This window comes from Tamandua tetradactyla, chromosome 8 (assembly GCF_023851605.1).
Source record: "Tamandua tetradactyla isolate mTamTet1 chromosome 8, mTamTet1.pri, whole genome shotgun sequence".
Taxonomy (NCBI): Eukaryota; Metazoa; Chordata; class Mammalia; order Pilosa; family Myrmecophagidae; genus Tamandua; species Tamandua tetradactyla.
In genome coordinates, this window is record NC_135334.1 from 87,620,650 (window position 1) to 87,638,101 (window position 17,452).

The 17,452-nt window shown below is 37.6% G+C and overlaps 1 long non-coding RNA gene across 1 annotated transcript in view; it reads right to left on the bottom strand.

Annotated features, from left to right (window-relative positions):
* The window catches only part of LOC143643660 (uncharacterized), a 32,441-nt gene extending 16,143 nt beyond the window's left edge, over window positions 1-16,298 (bottom strand). The window contains exon 1 of the long non-coding RNA XR_013156315.1: window positions 16,235-16,298. This is a non-coding gene — a long non-coding RNA (uncharacterized LOC143643660). The remainder of the gene's footprint in view (window positions 1-16,234) is intronic.
* Between the last annotated feature and the right edge of the window lie 1,154 nt (window positions 16,299-17,452).

Consider the following 17,452-nt stretch of genomic DNA (forward strand, 5'->3'; position numbering starts at 1 on the left):
CTGTATCCCTTCATCTCCAATTATCCCTTCTCTTTTTTTTTTTTTAATTAACAGAAAAAAAGAAATTAACCCAACATTTAGAGATCATACCATTCTACACATGCAATCATTAATTCTTAACATCATCACATAGCTGCATGATCATCATTTCTTAGTACATTTGCATTGGTTTAGAAGAACTAGCAACATAACCGAAAAAGATATAGAATGTTAATATAGAGAAAAAAATAAAAGTAATAATAGTAAAATCAAAACAAAACAAAACAAAACAAAACAAAAACCTATAGCTCAGATGCAGCTTCATTCAGTGTTTTAACATGATTACTTTACAATTAGGTATTATTGTGCTGTCCATTTTTGAGTTTTTGTATCTAGTCCTGTTGCACAGTCTGTATCCCTTCAGCTTCAATTACCCATTGTCTTACCCTGTTTCTAACTCCTGCTGAACTCTGCTACCAATGACATATTTCAAGTTTATTCTCGAATGTCCGTTCACATCAGTGGGACCATACAGTATTTGTCCTTTAGTTTTTGGCTGGATTCACTCAGCATAATATTCTCTAGGTCCATCCATGTTATTACATGGTTCATAAGTTTATCTTGTCTTAAAGCTGCATAATATTCCATCGTATGTATATACCACAGTTTGTTTAGCCACTCTTCTGTTGATGGAGATTTTGGCTGTTTCCATCTCTTTGCAATTGTAAATAATGCTGCTATAAACATTGGTGTGCAAATGTCCGTTTGTGTCTTTGCCCTTAAGTCCTTTGAGTAGATACCTAGCAATGGTATTGCTGGGTCGTATGGCAATTCTATATTCAGCTTTTTGAGGAACCGCCAAACTGCCTTCCACAGTGGTTGCACCCTTTGACATTCCCACCAACAGTGGATAAGTGTGCCTCTTTCTCCGCATCCTCTCCAGCACTTGTCATTTTCTGTTTTGTTGATAATGGCCATTCTGGTGGGTGTGAGATGATATCTCATTGTGGTTTTGATTTGCATTTCTCTAATGGCCAGGGACATTGAGCATCTCTTCATGTGCCTCTTGGCCATCCGTATTTCCTCTTCTGAGAGGTGTCTGTTCAAGTCTTTTTCCCATTTTGTAATTGGGTTGGCTGTCTTTTTGTTGTTGAGATGAACAATCTCTTTATAAATTCTGGATACTAGACCTTTATCTGATATATCATTTCCAAATATTGTCTCCCATTGTGAAGGCTGTCTTTCTACTTTCTTGATGAAGTTCTTTGATGCACAAAAGTGTTTAATTTTGAGGAGTTCCCATTTATTTATTTCCTTCTTCAGTGCTCTTGCTTTAGGTTTAAGGTCCATAAAACCGCCTCCAGTTGTAAGATCCATAAGATATCTCCCAACATTTTCCTCTATCTGTTTTATGGTTTTAGACCTAATGTTTAGATCTTTGATCCATTTGGAGTTAACTTTTGTATAGGGTGTGAGAGATGGGTCTTCTTTCATTCTTTTGCATATGGATATCCAGTTCTCTAGGCACCATTTATTGAAGAGACTGTTCTGTCCCAGGTGAGTTGGATTGACTGCCTTATCAAAGATCAAATGTCCATAGATGAGAGGGTCTATATCTGAGCACTCTATTCGATTCCATTGGTCGATATATCTATCTTTATGCCAATACCATGCTGTTTTGACCACTGTGGCTTCATAATATGCCTTAAAGTCAGGCAGCGCGAGACCTCCAGCTTCGTTTTTTTTCCTCAAGATGTTTTTAGCAATTCGGGGCACCCTGCCCTTCCAGATAAATTTGCTTATTGGTTTTTCTATTTCTGAAAAATAAGTTGTTGGGATTTTGATTGGTATTGCATTGAATCTGTAAATCAATTTAGGTAGGATTGACATCTTAACTATATTTAGTCTTCCAATCCATGAACACGGTATGCCCTTCCATCTATTTAGGTCTTCTGTGATTTCTTTTAGCAGTTTTTTGTAGTTTTCTTTATATAGGTTTTTTGTCTCTTTAGTTAAATTTATTCCTAGGTATTTTATTCTTTTAGTTGCAATTGTGAATGGGATTCGTTTCTTGATTTCCCCCTCAGCTTGTTCCTTACTAGTGTATAGAAATGCTACAGATTTTTGAATGTTGATCTTGTAACCTGCTACTTTGCTGTACTCATTTATTAGCTCTAGTAGTTTTGTTGTGGATTTTTCCGGGTTTTCGACGTATAGTATCATATCGTCTGCAAACAGTGATAGTTTTACTTCTTCCTTTCCAATTTTGATGCCTTGTATTTCTTTTTCTTGTCTAATTGCTCTGGCTAGAACCTCCAACACAATGTTGAATAATAGTGGTGATAGTGGACATCCTTGTCTTGTTCCTGATCTTAGGGGGAAAGTTTTCAATTTTTCCCCATTGAGGATGATATTAGCTGTGGGTTTTTCATATATTCCCTCTATCATTTTAAGGAAGTTCCCTTGTATTCCTATCTTTTGAAGTGTTTTCAACAGGAAAGGATGTTGAATCTTGTCGAATGCCTTCTCTGCATCAATTGAGATGATCATGTGATTTTTCTGCTTTGATTTGTTGATATGGTGTATTACATTAATTGATTTTCTTATGTTGAACCATCCTTGCATACCTGGGATGAATCCTACTTGGTCATGATGTATAATTCTTTTAATGTGTTGTTGGATACGATTTGCTAGAATTTTATTGAGGATTTTTGCATCTGTATTCATTAGAGAGATTGGTCTGTAGTTTTCTTTTTTTGTAATATCTTTGCCTGGTTTTGGTATGAGGGTGATGTTGGCTTCATAGAATGAATTAGGTAGTTTTCCCTCCACTTCGATTTTTTTGAAGAGTTTGAAGAGAATTGGTACTAATTCTTTCTGGAACGTTTGGTAGAATTCACATGTGAAGCCATCTGGTCCTGGACTTTTCTTTTTAGGAAGCTTTTGAATGACTAATTCAATTTCTTTACTTGTGATTGGTTTGTTGAGGTCATCTATGTCTTCTTGAGTCAAAGTTGGTTGTTCATGTCTTTCCAGGAACCCGTCCATTTCCTCTAAATTGTTGTATTTATTAGCGTAAAGTTGTTCATAGTATCCTGTTATTACCTCCTTTATTTCTGTGAGGTCAGTAGTTATGTCTCCTCTTCCATTTCTGATCTTATTTATTTGCATCCTCTCTCTTCTTCTTTTTGTCAATCTTGCTAAGGGCCCATCAATCTTATTGATTTTCTCATAGAACCAACTTCTGGCCTTATTGATTTTCTCTATTGTTTTCATGTTTTCAATTTCATTTATTTGTGCTCTAATCTTTGTTATTTCTTTCCTTTTGCTTGCTTTGGGGTTAGCTTGCTGTTCTTTCTCCAGTTCTTCCAAATGGATAGTTAATTCCTGAATTTTTGCCTTTTCTTCTTTTCTGATATAGGCATTTAGAGCAATAAATTTCCCTCTTAGCACTGCCTTTGCTGCGTCCCATAAGTTTTGATATGTTGTGTTTTCATTTTCATTCTAGGCACAAATTTTTAAACTTTGAATCGTAGAAGGCTAGACGCCTGGATAAGTTTCCACTAACTAGTTATCAGAAAAAAAGCATGCAGTTATCCAGAGTAATACACACACAGACACACACACACACACACACACACGCATACTTTTAAACTAATAGCTAACATCCTAAGAAATAAAGAGAAATTCCCAGTTCCTAGAAATGAAGTGGAAATCAGAATAATAAGTATGGGAACAACTCTGTGAGAGCCCTAGAGGAAGGGAAAAGAGGCTAGTCTCAGTAATCTAGGGATTTGGGTTTCAACACCCACATTACAACAGAAAATTTCCCAAGTAAGCCCCGGAATTGGAACTGAGATGTCTACATATAGTTTCTGGGGGCGGGGGGGTGGGTGGGGTGGGAAACAGGAATATTCTAGGAAAAAAAAACTTGTCCCTTACCACACAAGAATGATAAGAAAATTCATCAGTCTTAGGCTCTGGAATGGAAAAAGAAAGTCTCTCAACAATTTAAAAATGTGGGCCTGCACCATGCATGGCTTTGGACTTTGAATGTATACTCTCCATGTGATCTTGGAATACCCAAGATGTCCAATATCAGAAAAAAAATTTGTTTCGTATATTTTGTAAGACCATTTTCAATGGGTTTTTAATCTGTGGGGAGACTGTGCAGCTGAGGTATTGACATAATCTGGTAAAAGGAAATGCAAAACCTCCCTGGAGGAATATACAACACAGGCTGCACAGAATTTCAACAGGAAAACCCTGCTGAAGATGAGCTCACAATAAAAAATAAAAATGCTAAACATTTGAGAAAATAACCTGGCATAAGTGAAAGGCAGTATGAGCTCACAGAACACAACTTAGTCACCAAGAATCTTAAATTCAATCTAAATCCATAAAATAGGTACATCCACTGTGGCCAAGATGGAGTAACACAATTTTATTTACTCTTGCATCCAAAACCACTTTAAAAATACAAAAAAAAAATGTATATGAAGGGATGGTTTGAAGACATTGGACAGTGCTGGACAGTGACACCTGAGAAGGAGGAAATGTAGAAAGGAAACCCTACAATTGGCCCCAGCATACTGCTAGAGGGAGTTTCTAAACCATAAACACAAGAAGAGAGAATCCAGGTGGAGATTAGCAGTCTCCTTGAGTTGAGGAAAGAGAGCTAGGGGTCTGAGGAGGCTTAGGTGGCTAGAGTTCACAGGAAAGAGCACAGAGAGGATAGAGATACAAAAAGAGAGCACTCTAGAAATTTTTAGAATCCCTCCTAAGTCCAGCTAAGCACAGATAGAACAGAAGATGTGTGTGAGGATACTATTCAAGGTTGAAGAAAGAACCAGCTAAAAGGGGCAGAGAGAACAATTCCCAAGGCTCACACAGGACCAGGAATGGTTCATGTTCAGACCAGCCAGCACAGAAATCTTCACAGTTCAAGGACAGCATTGAGTGTAGATGTCACATCATTAGTAATATCCAGATATAGGACAAAGACTATTACTGGGGATAAAGAAGAGCAATTAATAATGCTAAAGGTGTCATTTCATCAAGAGGAAATAACTGTCCTTGCATTGAGGAGACACAACTGAGAGTCTGGGGAGATCAATGTCCCTAGCATTTGTAGGACAGAATACCAGGAAAGAGAGAGTTGCTTAGAGAGAGAACTCCAGGAATATGTAAAGGGTCCCCCTGAGTATTCAGCTGAATATGATAAGCACATATGCATGAAGAAACTACCCAAGGTGGTGGAAAGAGCCATCCAAAAGATTTAGAGGTAATAGTACCCAGTGCTCACATAGCTAGGAATAGTGCCCATCTCATCAGCCAGACTGGAAAACCTTAAGATTCCTAGGGTGTAAGGTACAGTCAGTAGTGGGAAATAATTAGATTTCTATGAGCACTGCACCAGCCTTTGCCTAATAAATCCTACCAGCAAAACCAAACCATTTCCAAGTAACTGTGTCGCAGAACAAAGAGCAAGAATATATCATAGGAACACAAAACCAAACAGTACCCAACAAGGAAAATTTCACAACATCTGACAACCAATCAAAAATTCCCAGACACAAAAAAGGTAGGAAAATAGAACTCATAGTGAGAAAAAAAAAATCAATCAACTGAAGCAAACCAGAAGTGACACAGATAACGGAATTAGCAATGGTTACTACACAGCTATTATAACTGCATTCCACATGTTACAAAAGTTAAGTAGAGATATGGAAGATATTTTTTTGAAAAAAGACCCGAATAAAACTTCTAGGGAAGAAAACTACAACATATGAGATGGAAAGTACACTGGATTCAAGTAAAGACTAATTCAATTTTGCAGAAGAAAAGATCTGCGAGCCCAGAGATGTAACAATAGAAACTATCTGCTAAAAGAAACATGGAAAGAAAAGATAATAAAAAATAATAATGAAATACCATCAATAAGCTATGGAAAGACTTCAAGTAGCCTAATATTCTTGTATTTGGAATCCCTAAAGGAGAGAAAAGAGGGGGAGCACAGAAATATTTGAAGAAATAATGGGCAAAATTTTTCAAATTTGATGAAAACTATAATTCCAATGATCCAAGAATTTCAACAAATCCCAAACACTAGAAGCATGAAGAAAGCTACACCAAGGCCCATCATAATCAAATTGTTCAAAACGAGTGATTAAAGAGAAAAAAATTAAAAGCATTCAGATTTTTTAAAAGCATGAAACAGTGATAACTCACTGGAAACAGTAGAAGTGAGAAGATAGTAAGCAATATCTTTAAAATAATGAAGGGAAAAAAACCTGTCAACCAGAGGGCCAAGATGGTGGCTTAGCAAGGTGTGGGATTAGTCCATCCTTCAGAGAAGCTAGTAAACAGCCAGGAACAGTACAGAACAACTGCTGGGGCCACGTCAGTCTGGAACAACTGGACTGGCTGCGAGCCCACCCAGAACTATGAGTTCCCCAAACCACAGTGGCCAGCACCCCTCCCCCACAGGCTGCTTCCCAGAGGGGAAAGGAAAGAGACTTTTCCAGCATCAGGGACTGAGCACAACCAAACTCCCATTGTGGAATTCATTAACAAATTCTGACGACTAAAAATAGGCCCCCAGCTCAGCTGAACCTTAAGTAAAAGTGGAAGTCACTGTTTTTTGCCCCAGCACAGAAGGGGCAGGGCTGATGGAAAAAGAAAAAAAAAAAAAGAGGTTTTTTTTTGGATTTGAAAAGGTCTGGGCCCTGAAGGAAAGGAGAGGGTACATAGGACCTAGAGATACACAGAGCAACATACCAACTTAAGCTTGTGATTGGCAAACCCAAGGAACAGGGGTTCTACTCTGAAAAGGACTTTTCTCTTTCATTTTGGTGGCTGTGTTTCTATGGTTTGGCTGCTGTTTGGATACAGCTGCAAGGCTTCATGGGTTCCACTGCCCCAGGCATAGGCAGAATTAACCTTGTTTAAGTGCTTGTCTGGAGCCTGTGCGCTCCCCAGGAGAGGGGTGGGGTCCAGCCCAGGTGGAATACCTCCCTCAAGGAATGCAGACTCCAGGGTTTGGAAAACTGAAGCAGTAAAGACTGACCACAACCTCTCCTCTGTCTCCACTACGCCCCCAGCAGGGAGAGTTTGCTGAAGCTAACAGTACTGCATCATCTTATGCTGGTGGGACCTGCAAGCATATAAACACCGTATACTGGGCAGGATAGGAAAAAAGGAGAGCCCAGAGGCTTCATAGCAAAGCCATTCAATCTGCTGGGTCTCACCCTCAGGGAAAACTGACACAGGTGACTCTTTCCTTCTGAAAGGAGGTCAGTTTGCTCTGGGAAAATCTGGCTGGGGTCTATAATACCTAAGTAGACCCTCCTAAGAGTGGGGGGGGGGGGGAGACACCGTACAGGCAGGGCAAGAAACAAGAAAATAAGAACTGAAAAATTCTCCTCTATTAAACAAAACCTAAGCTAGAGGTCCAGAAAAACCTGAACTGAATGTCAAAGAACAGATACACAACAAATTCATCCAGCAAGAAATTCCTAGGTAAAAGAATGGAAAGCAATCTCCAGAATAAACTAATTAAGGTGATTAAATGCCTAGACGCCAGTAAAAAATAACAAACCACACTAGGAAAACTGAAGATATGGCCCAGTCAAAGGAACAAATCAACAATTCAAATGAGATACAGGAGCTGAAACAATTAATTCAGAATATACGGACAGACATGGAAAACCTCATCAAAAACCAAATCAATGAATTGAGGGAGGATATAAAGAAGGCAAGGAATGAACAAGAAGAAGGAATCGAAAGTCTGAAAAAACAAATCACAGAACTTATGGGAATGAAAGGCACGTTAGAAGAGATGAAGAAAACAATGGAAACCTACAATGGTAGATTTCAAGAGGCAGAAGATAGGATTAGTGAACTGAAGGATGGAACATCTGAAATCTGACAAGAAAAAGAAAATATAGGGAAAGAAATGGAAAAATATGAGCAGGGACTCAGGGAATTGAATGACAATATGAAGCACATGAATATACGTGTTGTGGGTGTCCCAAAGGAGAAGAGAAGGGAAAAGGAGGAGAAAAACTAATGGAGGAAATTATCACTGAAAATTTCCCAACTCCTATGAAAGACTTAACATTACAGATCCAAGAAGTGCAGCATACCCAAAAAAGAACAGATCCAAATAGACATACTCCAAGACATTTACTAATCAGAATGTCAGAGGTCAAAGAGAAAGAGAGAATCTTGAAAGCAGCAAGAGAAAAGCAATCCATCACATCCAAGGGAAGCCCAATAAGACTATGCATAGATTTCTCAGCAGAAACCATGGAGGTGAGAAGACAGTGGGATGATATATTTAAATTATTAAAAGAGAAAAACTGCCAACCAAGAATTCTATACCCAGCAAAATTGTCCTTCAAAAATGAGGTAGAAATTAAAACATTTTCAGACAAAAAAATCACTGAGAAAATTTGTGACCAAGAGATTAGCTCGCAAGAAATACTAAAGGTAGCACTAGAGACAGATATGAAAAGACAGAAGAGAGAGGTGTGGAGAAGAATGTAGAAAGGAAGACTAGGAGTAAAGGTAAAAAGAAGGAAAATTAGATATGACATATAAAACCCAAAAGGCAAAATGGTAGAAGAAAGTACTACCCGTACAGTAATAACACTAAATGTTAATGGATTAAACTCCCCACCCAAAAGACAAAGACTGGCAGAATATATTTTAAAACAGGACTCATCTATATACTGTCTCTACTCAAAGGACATGAGGGCAAGGACACTAATGGACATTTGCACACCAATATTTATAACAGCATTATTTACTATTACCAAGAGATGGAAACAACCAAAATGTCCATCAACAGACGGGTAGCTAAACAAACTGTGGCATATACATATGATGGAATATTATGCAGCTGTAAGACAGAATAAAGTTATGAAGTATGTAACAACATGAATGGAACTTAAGGACATTATGCTGAGTATGATTAGCCAAAAACAAAAGGACAAACACTGTATGGTCTCACTGATATGAACTGACATTAGTGAATAAACTTGGAATATTTCATTGATAACAGAGACCATCAGGACATAGAAAGAGGGTAAAATATTGGGTAACTGGAGCTGAAGGGATACAGATTGTGCAACAGAACTGAATATAAAAACTCAGAAATGGACAGCACAATACTACCTAACTGTAATACAATTATGTTAAAACACTGAATGAAGCTGAATGTGAGAATGATAGAGGGAGGAGGGCTGGAGGCACAAATGAAATCAGATGGAAAGATATACGGTAAAGATTGAGATGGTATAATCTAGGAATGCCTAGAGTATATAATGATAGTGACTAAATGTACAAATTTAAAGCATTTTTGCATGAGGAAAAACAAAGGAATGTCATTACTGCAGGGTGCTGAAAATAGATGTTAATTAATATTTTAAAATTTCAACTTATGTGTGAGGCTAAAACAAAAAATGTTTATTTGGTACAAAATTTATATTTTGACTAGTGCTTTTCCTAATATAACTTATGTAGATAGTTGGTTGAACAACATAAGTACACAGAACCTTGGGTAGGACATGAGGTTTTGTTGGTTTGTCCAGAGTGATGCCCTGATTAATCCCAGAGTGATTTGATCAGTGAGTGGAAAAGTATTTGCAAAGTCCTCTGTGGGGAATGGTGAGAACAGGGAAAAATTCAACCTCCCCAAGTTGAATCCTTGATATTCTCACAAACAGTGTGGACAACCAAAGTTATAGGCTGAGTCTTGGGCTTTGTTCATATGAAACTTAACCCCACAAAGGACAGGTTAAGCCTACTTAAAATAAGGCCTAAAAGTCACCCCCAAGAGAACCTCTTTTGTTGCTCAGATGTGGCCCCTCTCTCCAGCCAACACAACAAGCAAACTCACTACACTCCCCCTATCTACATGAGACATGACTCCCAGGGGTGTGGACCTTCCTGGCAATGTGGGACAGAAATCCTAGAATGAGCTGAGACTCAGCATCAAGGGATTGAGAAAAACTCTAGAATGAGCTGAGACCCAGCATCAAGAGATTGAGGAAAACTTCTTGACCAAAAGGGGGAAGAGTGAAATGAGACAAGGTGTCAATGGCTGAGAGATTCCAAACAGAGTTGAGAGGTTATCCTGGAGGTTATTCTTACACATTAAGTAGATATCAACTTGTTATCCAAGATGTAATGGAGAGGCTGGAGGGAACTGCCTGAAAATGTAGAGCTGTGTTCCAGTAGCCATGTTTCTTGAGGATGATTGAATAACGATACAGCTTTCCCAATGTGACTGTGTGATTGTGAAAACCTTGTGTCTGATGCTCCTTTTATCTACTTTGTCTACAAAAGAATAGAACATATGGAATAAAAATAAATAATAGGGAAAATGAATGTTAAAATAAATTTAGTTTGAAATGCTAGTGATCAATGAAAGGGAGGGGTAAAATTTTAATTAAATTTTAATTAAAAAAAGATATATATACTGACCCCATGGAATAGAATAGAGTGTTCAGCTATAGACCCTCTCATCTATGAACAATTGATCTTTAATAAGGCAGTCAAGCCAACTCACCTGGGATACAATAGTCTCTTCAATAAATGATGCCTGAAGAATTGGATATCCACATATAAAAGAATGAAAGAGGATCCATATCACGCCCTATACAAAAATTAACTCAAAACTGATCAAAGACCTAAACATTAGATCTGAGACCATAAAATTGTTAGAAGAAAATGTAGGGAAATAGCTTACAAATCTTATAATAGGAGGCAGTTTCCTAGACCTTACACCCAAAGCACGAACATTGAAGAAAGAAAGAAAGGAACGGGAACTCCTCAAAATTAAGCACTTTTGTGCATCAAAGAACTTTATCAAGAAAGTAAAAAGACAGCCTACACAATGGTAGACAGTATTTGAAACAATATATCAGATAAAGGTCTAGTATCCAGAGTATATAAAGAGATTGTTCAACTCAACAACAAAAAGACAGACAACCCAATTACAAAGTGGGCAATTGACTTCCACAGACACTTCTCAGAAGAGGAAATACAAATGGCCAAAGGCATGAAAAGATGCTCAATTTCCCTGGCCATTAGGGAAATGCAAATCAAAACCACAATGAGATATCATCTCACACCCACCAGAGTGGCCATTATCAATAAAACAGAAAATGGCATGTGCTGGAGAGGATGTCAAGAAAGAGGCACACTTATCCACTGTTGGTGGGAATCTCAAATGGTACAACTGCTGTGGAAGGCAGTTTGGAAGTTCCTCAGGAAGCTAGTATAGAATTGCCATGTGACCCGGCAATACCATTGCTAGGTATCTACTCAGAGGACATGAGGGCAAAGACACAAACGGACATTTGCACACCAATGTTTATAGCAGCATTATTTACAATTGCAAAGAGATGGAAACAGCCAAAATGTCCAACAGACAAGTGGCTAAACAAGCTGTGGTATACACATATGATGAAATGTTATGCAGTTGTAAGACAGAATAAAGCTCTGAAGCATGTAACAACATGGATGGACCTTAAGGACATTAAGCTGAGTGAGATTAGCCAGAAATAAAAGAACAAATACTGAATGGTCTCACTGATATGAACTAACATTAAAGAATGAACTTGGAGAATTTCAGTTAAGAACAGAGGTCATCAGGAGATAGAATAGGGTAGATATTGAGTAATTGGAACTGAAGGGATACAGATTGTGCAATGGGACTGAATATAAAATCTCAGAAATGGACAGCACAATACTATCTAACTGGAATACAATAATGTTAGAACACTGAAGGAAGCTGAAAGTGAGAATGATAGAGGGAGGAAAGCTGGGGGCACAAATGAAATCAGATGGAAAGATATACAGTAAAGAATGAGATGGTATAATCTAGGAATGCCTAGAGTGTACAATGATAGTGACTAAATATACAGATTCAAAAATGTTTTTACATGAGGAAGAACAAAGGAATGTCAATACTGCAGGGTGTTGAAAATAGATAGTAATTAATATTTTAAAACTTTAACTTATTGTGGGACTAAAGCAAAAAATGTTTATGTGGTACAAAATTTATATTTTGACTAGTGCATTTCCTAATATAACTTATGTGGACAGCTTAATTGAACACCATAAGTACATGGAACCTTGAGTAGGGCATAAGATTTTGTAGGTTTTTCCAGAGTGATGCTCCGATAAATCCCAGAGGGATTTGAACAGGGAATAAAAAAGTATTTGCAAAGTCCCCTTAGGGGAGTGGTGAGAAAGGGGGAAAATTCAACTTCCCCAAGTGAAAAATTCTTGATATTCTCACAAGCAGTGGGGACATATTGACTGAGCCCCCAATCTTGGGGTTTGTTCAGATGAAACTTAACCCCACAAGGGATAGGCTAAGCCTACTTAAAATTAGGCCTAAGAGTCACCCCCAGAGAACCTCTTTTGTTGCTCAGGTGTGACCTTTTTCTCTCAGCCAACACAACAAGCAAACTCACTGCCAGGGGTGTGGACTTTCCTGGCAACATGGGACAGAAATTCTAGAATGAGCTGGGACTCAGCACCAAGGGATTGAGAAAACCTTCTAAACTGAAAGGAGAAAGAGAGAAATGAGACAAAATAAAGTGTCAATGGCTGAGAGATTCCAGAGTCAAGAGGTTACCCTGGAGGTTATTCTTACACATTAAATAGATATCACCTTTTTCGTTAAGGTGTAACAGAAAGGCTGGTGAGAACTGCCTGAAAATGTAGAGCTGTGTTCCAGTAGCCATGTTTCTTGAAGATGATTGTATAATGATATAGCTTTTGCAATGTGACTGTGTGATTGTGACACACAGTCACAATCTTGTGTCTGATGCTTCTTTTATCTACCTTATTGACAGATGAATAAAACATATGGATTAAAAATAAAAAAATAATACAGGGAATAGATGTTAAAATAAATTTAGTAGATTGAAATGCTAGTGATCAATGAATGGGAGGGGTAAGGGATATGGTATGAATTTTTTTCTGTTTTCTTTTCATTTCTTTTTCTGAATTGATGCAAATGTTCTAAGAAATGATCGTGATGATGAATTACAACTATGTGATGAAATTGTGAATTACTGATTATATAGCAGAATGGAATGATCATGTGGTAAGAATGTTTGTGTATGTATGTTCATACATTTAATAAATAAAATAAATTTAAAACAAACACAGAAAAAACTTGTCAACCTAGATTCTATATATAGCAAAATTGTCCAAAATGAAGGTGAAATTGATTTTTTTCAGATATTCAAAAGCTGAAAGAATTCATCACCAGCAGACCCACACTATAAGAAATATTGTAAGAAGTCCTTAAACACAATACTAATAGAAATTCCAACAACCTACTTTGAAGACTTGGAAAAGCTAGTTATCAAATTCATTTGGAAGGAAAAGAGACCCTGAATATTTAAAAATATCCTCAAAAAGAAGAATGAAGTGGGAGGATTAACAGTTCCTGATTTTAAAGCTCATTATAAAGCCACAGTGTTCAAAACAGCATGGTACTGGCACAAAGATTGAAAGATTGACCAATGGAATCAAATTGAGAGTGCAAAAATAGACCACCAAATCTATGATCAACTGATCTTCATCAAGACCCCTGAAGCCACTGAACTGGGAGAAAATAGTCTTTTCAATAATGCACATGGGAGAAGTGAATATCAATAGCCAAAAGAATCAATAGCCTTATCTTACACCCTATACAAAAATTAACTCAAAGTGGATCAAGGACATAAATATAAGAGCCAGTACCATAAAACACTTAAAGAAAATATAGGGAAATATCTTCAAGACCTAGTAATAGGAGGTAGCTTCCTAAACTTTACACCCAAAGCTCAAGCAATTAAAGAAAAAATAGATAAATGGGAACTCCTGAAAATCAAATGCTTCTGCAACTCAAAAGACGTCGTCAAAAAGGTGAAGTGGCAGCCAACTCAGTGGCAGAAAATAGTTGGAAATTATGTATCAGATAAAGATTTGCTATTCAGTATACATAAAGAAATACAACTCAACAACAAAAGAACAACCAATCCGATAAAATGGGCTAAAGCTATGAATAGACATTTTTCTTAAGAGCACATGGAGATAGCTAAAAAGTCCATGAAGAGATGCTCATTTTCATTAGCTATAAGGGAAAGGCAGATAAAGACTACAATGAGCTATCATCTTACACCTAGAATGGCTACTATTAAACAAACAGGAAACCGCAAATGTTGAAGAAGATGTGAAAGAATTGGAACAATTATGCACTGCTGGTAGGAATGTAAAACAGTACAGCCACTGTGGAAGACAGTTTGGCAGTTCCTTAGAAAACTAAATATCGAGTTGCCCTTTGACCTGGCAATAGCACTACTCAGTATATACCCAGAAGGGCGGAAAGCAGTGACATGAGCAGACATTTGCACACTGATGTGCATAGAGGCATTATTCACAATTGCCATAAGATGGAAAAAAAGAGCTCATCAACAGACTAGTGACTAAAGAAAATGTGGTATATACATGTAATGGAATATTATACAACAGTAGATGAAATGATGTTCTGAAGCATATGACAACATGGATGAGCCTTGAGGTCATGTAGGGTGAAATAAACTAGTCACAAAAGGATAGTTATTGTATGACTTCACTTTTATGACCTTGGTAAAGGTAAACCCAGAGGCTTATAATATAGAATATAGGGGACATAGGGAAACATGGAAACTAAAGATGGGTTAGCTAATGAAGTGGAACTTAAATGTAAGGGAATAGGTAGAATTGAAGGCAGTTCATTCATGGGTCTAAAGTAATATTACCGTATTGAAGGTGAACATGATTGAAAGGGTTTTTATAGATCCATATATTCTACCAATTAACACTATAAATATAAATAAGTTCTTGCATGAACTACTTCAAAAGGTAAATAATATCAGGGTATAGGAGGAAAACTACTATTGCATGCTAGAGGCTATGTTTAACAGGAAGACCTCAACAGTACCACAGGAATACCAGGGGTAAATAATTGGGGGGTGGGGACAAGAATTAAGGGGAGGTTTGGATTTCCTATTTGGTGAGGATGTGTTATTGGTTATTTTTCTCTTGGGAGGAATGAAAATTATCTAAAATTGAGAGTGCTGATGACCATACAACTACATGAGGATAATGTGAGACATGGACTGTCGACTTTGGATATTATACATGACGCCCAAAGAATGGAAGTGGCTGAAGGATGCACTGACTGAAGTAGAATGGCAAACTGTAGTGTATACATATGATCAAATATTATGTGACTAGAAAGAAACAAAGTTGTGAAGCATGCAACGAGGTGAATGAACCTGGGGAGGGGGGCATTATGTGATGCAAAATAAGCCAGAAACAAAAGAGCAAATATTGCATGGTCTCTTTTGGAAAATAATTATAAGAATATTGGGGTCTAGATTGCAAGTTCTTCACATTTAGTCCGGAGCTGTAATTGTTATTTCTAGATTTTGAGATGCTGTGCTATATGTGTATAACCTGGTATTTCCTTGGAACTTTGGGTGCCTGTGTGGCACCTAAGGCTAGAGTAGGAGCTCTTCAGGTCTGAAAGTCAGCATTGTCACATACAACAACTGTTTAAAAAATCTGAAAAAGAGATCAGGCTTCAAATAGAGATAAGAATGAAGCCAGTCTGGTTGGGTCTAAGGAAAATCAGAAAGCAGGGGTAAGGAGGACATTATCTGTATTTTAGAACTTCGTCTACTGTATGAGACCAAAGGAAGGGAGGTTTATTTTGTCCAAAACATAAATTTTCTGTAGCACATATCCTGTCTGGATAGATCGTTTAGACAACCCAAAACATGGAGCCCAGCATGGAAATGAGGGCTCGTAATTCTGTACAGCTTAATGTAATCCCTAGATACAGCCCAAGATATGTTGAGCCGATTATCAAAAAGTATTGGCAAAGGGTGGGTCACAGTAGCTCAGCAGGCAGAGTTCTTGCCTGCCATGTCGGAGACCCGGGTTTGATTCCCGGTGCCTGCCCCCCCAAAAAACAAAGCACTATATTAAAAAAAAAAAAAAAAGTATTGGCAAAGTCCCTTGAGGGACAGGGGAGAAAACAAATATAAACTATTAAGTGTTACCACTGGGGAATCCCCTGATACCATCTCAAACATTAGAGATTTCCAAGTCAATAGGCCAAGCCCTTGATTTTGAGGCTTGTTCTTGTGAAGCTTATTTCTGTAGCTGAGAAGCTAAGCCTACCTATAGGACCTACCTAAACTTCAAGAGGAACTTTTTTGCTGCTCAGATGTGTCCTCTCTCTCTGCTTCTATCCAAACTCTGCAAGTAAAATGATTACCTTCTTCCCTTTGTGAGACATGGCATCCAAGGGTGAAAGTCTCCCTGGCAACATGTTATGAATCCCAGGAAAGAGTCTGACCCTGGCACGATGGGATCTACAATGCCTACCTGACTAAAAGGGGGGAAAATGTAACAAAATAAAGTATCAGTGGCTAAGAGATTCCAAATAGAGTCAAGAGGCTATTCTGGAGGCTACTCTTGCACATGCTTCAAAGCTAGATATAACTTTTACCATGGTTTGCTAAACCCCAACCAAAACCATTCCTGCCAACCCTAAAAAACACCTAGGGTTCTATCTGAAATTCTACCAAAGTTCCATACACTATGATTACTTTCAAGAAATCTACAACCTCCAGATGGGTTTCTCGGCCAGATAAGTCCTGAAACCCAGTGAGGCCAGCCTCTCCAAAATGTCAATTATTTCCACCCCTGCTCCCAGCCCATATTATTTTTATTATTATTATTATTTTGGTTATAAAACTTTTTTATTAATTTTTAAATTTTTTTTAGAAAATATTACAAGAAAGAAACACAAATATTCTTAACGTGATCATTCCATTCTACCTATATAATCAGTAATTCACAATATCATCACATAGTTGCATAGTCATCATCATGATCATTTCTTAGAACATTTGCATCAATTCAGAAAAAAAATAAAAAGTCAACAGAAAAATAAAACGAAAACAGAAAAAAAAAATTACACATACCATATCCCTTACCCCTCCCTTTCATTGATCACTAGCATTTCAAACTAAATTTATTTTAACATTTGTTCCCCCTATTATTTATTTTTATTCCATATGTTCTATTCATCTGTTGACAAGGTAGATAAAAGGAGCAACAAACACAAGGTTTTCACAATCACACAGTCACTCTGTGAAAACTATATCATTATACAATCATCATCAAGAAACATGGCTACTGGAACACAGCTCCACATTTTCAGGCAGTTCCCTCCAGCCTCTCCATTACATCTTGGATAACAAGGTGATATCTACTTAATGCGTAAGAATAACCTCCAGGATAACCTCTAGACTCTGTTTGGAATCTCTCAGACCTTGACACTTTGTCTCATTTCACTCTTCCCCCTTTTGGTCAAGAAGATTTTCTCAATCCCTTGATGCTGAGT